This window comes from Belonocnema kinseyi, chromosome 7, assembly GCF_010883055.1.
Source record: "Belonocnema kinseyi isolate 2016_QV_RU_SX_M_011 chromosome 7, B_treatae_v1, whole genome shotgun sequence".
NCBI classification, from domain to species: domain Eukaryota; kingdom Metazoa; phylum Arthropoda; class Insecta; order Hymenoptera; family Cynipidae; genus Belonocnema; species Belonocnema kinseyi.
In genome coordinates this window covers 96,919,089-96,927,796 of record NC_046663.1, presented here as the reverse complement: position 1 = coordinate 96,927,796, position 8,708 = coordinate 96,919,089, and positions in this window count along the sequence as shown.

Here is an 8,708-nt window from a genome sequence, read left to right as displayed (position 1 = left end):
AATTTTCTCAAGTTAAACTTAAATTCCATTTCTGCTTAATTTTAGCATAATTGCAGAATTGCAAAGTTTGATTCCAAGTTTAGATGATAAACCCCTGAGGAACGAAGCTTTGGACTGGCAACGAAATTAACCGATCGACCCGTAAATCACAGGACGATCATTCTCGATGCTAAAGACCTGTCAGCGCGCATACATGAATGCATTTTGAAAATGGTCCGCGGGGATAATCGGGCATGAATCCCGCGGGTCATGATTATGATTTTGGAACGTTTCAGCTGGCGAGCAGAGAGACGAGTATTCCATCCGTGGTTGAATGCCTGGTAATTGCTGCTACGGGGGCAGAATGGACGGGCTCTGCAGTGCCTCCCCCTGATGCCCCAACTCCACCATCCTTATATATCTATTTCTCTGTCAGTAAATCCACATCTCTCTCTCTTTTCGCATTGGCGACTGTTTCATTTGCACCCCAAATTTCTATCTCACTTCATCTCACTCATCTCTCTATTTCGTCGGTCAAATTGGCCCCATAATCCGCAATGTATGCATTACCGATGCATCCCTGCACGTGCGCCTATTGAACTTTTCCGATGCACTTGCAACAGCAACATCGACAGCCTCGCGACTGACCAACCCTCTTCTTGACTTCCAGCAGCCACCGATTACGAGTACTGCAATGGATGCATTGCGCTTCGATTCGTGTCAATTGAGTCACGTCGATTTTGTTGCGCGCTTCTATTCACTTGGGATATAGGAATGCATTCCCTTTTTTTTAATTTGCATCAATTTTCCATCGTTCGGAAGTTAAGAAAAAAAAGTTATGAACGAGATCGTATGAAAGTTATGATAATCCTTTATTCAAATGGGTGCAGTTCATCTGAAACGAACAGCAGTTTAGGGCCAATTTTATTCTGGAGAGATCTCTTTCTAAAATATGCGGAATTTATTTGAAAAGTGTTTGCAACTTCATATAATATTTATATCCACTCACGGAAATTTTCTCATAAAAGAACAAACATTTTCTTGGCAGTCAGAATCTTCTCCTACAATAAAGGTTAACGGGGTTTTCTTTTGTTTCAAAAAGAACTCTCCTGCAATAAACTTCGTAATCATGCATCAACAGGATTTTGTTTGTATCAAAAGCTTATTGACTCCACTATAACAATTATTTGATCATTTTGGATCATGCCTAGTACTATGTGGTTAATGTAGTTCACGTGATACTGGCTTAATACGACGATTTTGTATACATGAAATTTTGTATTTAATATACCAATGTATATTGAAATTTCGAACATTTTTAACAGTGAGTATATCTTTTATGCAGACTTCATCTAATTTCTTTACTATTGTGCCACTCATATTCTTCCATGTTATTATTTAAACCCGATTTATTTTTAATCTAGAATCCAGTTCTTTCACATAATTATTTTTACAACAGTTATGTGATTAGTAGATTTCTACGATTTTTTAGAGCACTGGAAGCAGATTCATTGTTCTGATTTCTTTTATATATTGTGAATTACGTTCTATCAAATGTTTATATCCAGATTGCTAGAGTACAGACCAGTTATATGATGACAAAAATTAGTCATATTCTACTACTATGAATGCATTTTGTTTGTTTGAGTTCAAGCCGAGAAACATTCTAAAATAGAAATTAGCGATACTATTCCTGGAGCCCACGATGCCAGATGTTTCTCTTTCGAAGAAACCTCTGAAGAAACGTAAAAGGAGGTGCCCCATTTTACGTGGGATTCTGTCCCTTCAAAGCTAGGTTATGGTTTATGCATAACTTTATTAGTCTTTCATAATGCATGCTATCTATGTTCATCTCTTCACTTATTTTCATGCAGATATGGTATCAAGTTTAAAATTTTAGTGTAAAAGAAAGTAACTAGTCGAGGAAGGCTTTATGCAAAATGATATTTAATCAGATTTCAAAAAAATGATTTAGTGATTGTCCTTATCAATTCCTTTTGATGTTAGTTTCTTTTTTCTCTGCATAGTCTTATATCAATAGTTTAAATATTGATTTTTTTCTGAAAATTCTCTCTGGTATCAGTGGAAAAAATGGTAAATTATTCAAAAACAATTCAGCCTTTTCTTGGTCCCTTTTAGCCGATGAGCCCTTTTTCCTTACATATGTGCTGTTATCAGCTGCTCAGGTTTCTTTAAATCGTAATTTTGCTGATATCATTTTGAACAGATGGACCTTAAAATTTGCAATTAATTTGTAACAAAAAAAAAATATATGACGTCTAGAATTATTCACCTAGGTTCACTAATTTGTTATGTTTTTGTTTTAAATGTTGTTTCTTGTATTTTTTAAATTGAATTGCGTATTTTGCCTTGATAAATGGCGTTCTTCCGATAAGAATAATGTAGTAATATCAAAAGTTGTAACTCCTTTCGATTGATAATTATCAATCGATAACTAAACAGTATTAATTATAATTAATAATGTTTATTTTGTCGCTACATTCCTTGTATTCGTTTATATCTGTTCAAAGCTAATTGGATGTTCTAATTATTGTAGTTTTTTAACGAAAAAATTTTCCGTCTCTTATATCTGAAGACATTTTCTTCTCTGGATGAGTTGATAGATTGTGCAGTATTTATAATTTTATGAATGTATTCCTTTACATCAAGTTGACCAAAGAGCTTTTTTATCTTATCGTATTCCCCTCTCTAGTAGGTTTGTTGGCATTTTATAAATTTAATATATTTTCTGTCTTATCATTTTTGAAGAACCTCCTTCAGTTGCAACTTGACATTTTTATTTCAAACAATTATATTTTTTTATTTACTGTTTACAGTTGCATAGAAAATTATCTGATCAATAGTGTGGTAAATAATTTTGTTCATCACTATGAAACTTCACTCATTTATATGATAATTGATAAAGTAGGAATGATAATCAGTTTTTTGCACCTAATGTTTTTATCATGTTTGTTTATCATACATTCGTGCTCGGACTATATAATAAAGTAGATCAATAACTGATAAATGCTGATCATAAAAAGTACGCTGAATTCGCTGTTGCTTGTAGAGATGCAACAAAAGTGAGACCCAAAATAAATGAAGGCACAGCTTTAATTTCCATTGTTAATAATTAGATGCAACTAAATTCACACTGATGATTTTCTGTGGAACATTTTAGGCCTGAGCCAAAACATAATTTCTAAATAAACCAGCTAATGTCACAAAAATATATAAAAGGGCGTAAAAGATAAATATATTCTTCTAATCAACGCAAATTTCAATCAAAGCAACCCACTCCTTTATTCTTGTTTTATTTCGAGCTTATGTTGATACCTGATCTGCGAAAGCTCTCGAGTTGAAATAATTTGCATATATGGAAAACTACTTCATATATAAAAAAATCTTTTCAGTAACTGTCATGAAGCTATATTAACACAAAAAGAAAAAAAAACCACCCTACAGGAGATAAGTAAAAAGGAACCGGCGAGACAAAGCACGTGGCCTACGGTATGCAGACCAATCAGAGAAGCGGGATAACTTAGCATTGACAACTAGACTAGACGATAGGAAATGTTTATTTTGCTTCAGACACGAGCCCCTATCATCCCAACCTTTCATCATCTGCTATCGTCTGGTTACAGTTAGTGACAGTCTTCCCGCTCGCGCACTCAAGTCACGCTCTCTGTCTCGCCGTCGATAATATTTTCCTCGGCACAGGCAAGGGTAGTTTAATGACAAGACTTACCCGTTCATCCTGGCAAAAGGCCCTCGTGATTCCAGTTCCCCTCCACTGATGACGAATGGCGTTTGTACCAAGATCAGCAGCCGCAATGAAAATGACACGAGTGTCAACGATAATTGCAGCTACAATGACAGCAACAGACACCACCACCGCACTTGGAAAACAACAGGTTGCATGTGACGGTGGAGAAATATGGCGGTCACTCGCGAAAACACGGGAAATGGCTGTCAGCCCGCAAAGTCATAAAACCAAACCCACCTAACCTGCAAGACGTCACAGCTGAAACGAAAAAGCCGGTTAGCCTAACGTCAACGCCGGTTGCACTCGGAAAATAGAAAAGTACGAACACAAGCCTTGCGACCTCGCGCTTTTCGCAGACGCCCAGAGCAGACGAAATAATGACACGGCGTCTACTGATAGTATCGCTGTCGCAAAAATTAAACACGAAAAGAAAGGAAATGGGGCATAGGCACTCACAATCAGCCACGACAAGAGACAAACACCACACACTGGAATGCCAAATTGTCAGCAGTCAGTGCTAAGCAGCACACATCAGCAGACACGCTGCCTGCCAGAATTAGCGTGTGTTTGTGTGTGCATGTGTCCGAAATATCTTCATCACGATTCGGCATCCCAGCGCCATCTTTTAATGAACGCGCGCAACTCGTGGCCCGGATGATAATCAATCTTTGGCAAAAGCGGTATCTGTAATACAAAATAGATTTTTTTACTTTACTGTTGGCTGTATTTACAAAATTTGAGGTGGCCTAATTGTATATGTATAAAATGAACTTGGAATTAATTCCAGCCGATAAAAACAGACAAAGAAAATTGGTCAATTTGGTAAATGCAATTGAAAAATCATTTAAAATTTGAAACAAGTCTAAAAAGCTAAACGTAATGATTGATGATTGATGAATTCGCGTTGGATTAAAAACAAATCAATTTTTTAATTAAAGGCCAATTTAGCTGCTGCTGAATTGTTTAATGTGAGAACAATGATAAGTAGTGAATATTAGATATTAATACGGTTTAAAGAATACGGAATAGAATTATTCAAATAGATTAAAATTTACGAAATGGATTTTGATTGTGTTATGGCAGAATACTTATAATGATCTATTACGTTTGTTTTTATCGCTTCTAATTTCTAGCAGGTGCTGCCTTTCGTTTTTAATGTTCAAAAATGATGAAATGATCTATTTCTTTTTATCTTTTTTGGTAAAAAAATCCTTTGAAAAATTATTTTGCATCATTCTTCAGGGCAGTTAAATGAAACGCTTACAATTTTACATTCTTCAACCATAATGTGCATCCTTGCAGGTTGCAATACAGGCGTAGGCCTTTTTGCTCACAGAGTATCTCTCCATTTTATATGACCTTGAGTCGAAACCCCTCTACCTGGCCTACCCTACGGTCCGCATGCAAGGTTCTTTTCAAAGTGCAATCCCTTTTAAGTTTTACAAAGATGGACCTTACATATAGAACTTGAAGAATAAGGCTCTTATGAGTGCCTAATCAACCGCCCTTCGTTACTCCCCCAGAGGGTAAATATTTCCGCTTGACTGGCTTCGAAAGAACTTGTGTCGTTCTCTTAGCCAGGAGATCAGAATAAAGGAGGAGCAGAAAAGACCTTGTGTGTTCATCAGTATGGTTGGGCTGCACTTCATTCATCGACCTACACTCTACTGCCGTACAAGTTAAAAAGCCACTTATGTCTGTTCAGCTTCGAACGTAGAAAACCATCAAAAACGATTTTGTCTCGAAAAAGTGTTATGGAATTCATTTTTTATTAATGTTTCAACATAATTTTTACGAATAGTTGCATATTTTTCCCCGTCTGTAAAAAGATGACATTTTTCATTATTTGCATTAAGAAAATCAACATGCGGTTGTTCATAGAAAAAAGTACGGGGGAAAAAAGGCCGCGAGTCGACTAATCTGTAAAATAGCACTCGACCTGATTATATCGAAGACGGAGCCTCGACGCTTTTAAGAGTTAAAAAGATCGCAACTCGATATGTGGTCGTTTTGAGTTGTAGTTAATTGTTATACCTGGTGTTATAGAGGCAAAATACAACTTCTTAATTACTTACGGTTTTATTGTGCAGAGAATTACAAACTTGAGTCGCAAAAAAACTTGTTAATTAATGAAATCTATATTTGGTTTTCGGAATTCTCGTATGCGTAGATATATGTGGTTTTATTTTGTGGATCGATTGATGTGAAAATCTCATTTTCGTCAAAAATGTGACATAAGTGTCTGTTTAAATTGACGGTAGGCTACACGGTCAATATCTCCTTTATCGTCTCCTCGTACGTTCCCTCACGAAGCTTCAATCTGTAAAGCAGTTTATACGCTACCAGGAATAGTCGAGTAGTAATTCAATTGGTCCTGTGAAATTTATATGGGGCGATCCCATCGACATGCCACGGGACAAATTTCACGAGTGTGCCGATGAGAAAATAAGAAAACGTTTCACTACGTATTGTTTGAACTTTGAACAAATGAAATAAATCCACGTAGATTAGTATAAATAAGAGTTTCCGTGGGAGGGGGTGGTGACAAAAATCCACATTTTTCCACAAGGGTGGCAGATTCAAGACGTGATAAACAATAATAATTGTTGTTATATGGACAAAAATAAAGTCCTGGAAAATGTACAAAAAATGAATCAAAGTTTATTTTTGCACGTAGAAAACTTTTGAGGGAGCTTTTACCTCATTATATGTTTTGACAGAACAAGTTAAAAATAAGAAAATTCTCACGAAAATTATGTGGTAGATTTATTCTTAAATGTAATATAATCTTGAACAATGAGTATGGTAACCAAATTTGGATCTGGGGAAAATGGGCAGACGATTAATATTAAAAATAATAATATTATAATTATACTACTATAATATTATTCATAATAATTATTAACTCTGAGTATTACTGATACCCAAGGGTATAAGTTATATGAAGTTGGATAAAAACCTCGATAAAAACATTGCAAACAATTGACAACTAGTATTATCCGACGACGAATAATTTTTATCCGTCTGGCGATAAAAATATATGCCGTGGGATAATTGTAGTTTTCAAGTGCTTGCAGAGTTTTTATCCAAATTCAGGTTCGAGCCAGTTCAATTTACAGCCAGAGATTAAAAAATTAAAAAGAAATTTAATTTTGAAAATACTGCTGCGAAAGTTGGAAATTCAGAATAAATTAAAAACAAATAAAAAAGGATCTCAGTTTTAGGATTAATATTCATTTTTTTATTCAAATAAAAAATTATAAAGTATTCGATTCATAAAAATAGTATATTATATACAAACAATAGATATTTTAATAAATATGAACAGATAATGTTAATAATTTAAAAGAATATTGCGCGAGGTATGGTAAAATTCTGCTCAATTCTTGAAACTTCTGTATTACGAGTATATTTGGCTATCTTGAGAACGTTCTGCTCCTTTTTTCACATTGAAACACCTAAAAATGAAATAATTCGCAATTTGAAGACATATATGTATGCAATTTATAAACAATAAATAACAAGATATTTTTTTTAAGTGGCTCATTTATAGCATTTATTGTATTTCTTATTTTATTGTTCCCTACTAACTAAACTCTGTCCCAAAAAGTTGAAAATGATAGTAATTGCGCATGTTTTACTTAGAGAACATAAAAATTTCATAAAAATTTTTTTTATGAAATTTTAGTTTTTTAGAGATTTACACTTTTTCTGTACGTAATCTATGGTAATTTTAAGCAATTCAAAGCATCGGTTCATTAGTTATCGTGTTAGCCGTTTGAAAAGGCGTCTTAAATTGTTGGGAAGTTTAGAATGTCATCACTTGATGGAATTTCAATTTACATGTATTTTCCGTAATCTCCCAGATTTTAAAATGGGAATTGAATCAAAAAACTTCTAAAGGACTATCGCTCATTCCGCCTAATCCATATGGTATCGTAAAGGTTACCCCAAACGTTTTCTTTGTATGGGAAAGTTTTTTTTACTATAAATGAAAGTCAAATCTTATGAATAAACGGAACTTTTTCGAACAGTTTTGACATCAATGCTGCCAGCATTAACGCCGAAATATTACGTCATGTTCACGATCGTCACCATCTTTCGAATTTTAGAGGTATTGGTGAAGTCGATCACATTGTTAAATTATTTAAATATATTAGAAGTTCAGAACATATTGGAAACCTCAAGATCAGAAGATTACTTCGAAAAAGTCGAAGGTACTAATTAAAAAATTCTTAGTTCGTTAGTCATAGAACTTTTAGAATTTTATCTTAATAATGCAACCTTTCGGTTCAACCGATGATAGATCAAAATAATTAGGAAAAAGGCACATTAACTTTGGCTGGAATCCTAGCATAAATTCACATTAATCCTCATACCATTTTGCCACCATTTTTTTGTGAGTCTCCATGTAAATTACACACTTCATGGATCGAAAGTGTTCAGGTTATTTTTATAGGCGAAATCTTGAAAGTTCCACGTGTCGCTAAAATTAATTATTATCTATACCTAACTTTGAGTTTCTTTATTTACTAGCAATTCTCCAAGTTTTACGTAAATACACGCATTCAATGGAAACTTAATTTTGGATGAACGATGCAGGTTTTCCTTTCTTGTCGGAAACTATACAAATTTTAATAGTATCACTTTTGCAAATCTTTGAACTTTCCTTAACGCTGTCTTTATATAGCTCTTCGACACAGATTTTTTTCTTCCTCAATACCTCAAAATCTTAGTCAAACCGTTTTGTTTGACTATAATCCAATGAAACTTTGAGTCACCAGCAGCAAGATTTAATTAAATATTTTTATAATCTTGAGTACGCTGATAAAGAACTTTCTCTTTCTAGATTGATTTTTGATTTAATTTCAGCAGTTGTTATTTGTTCCTAGCAGGGGCGCACAAACCATGTATGAAAAGTAGCGGTTGCTACCCCAACTGGGAGGGGAGGGGGGGGGGGGGG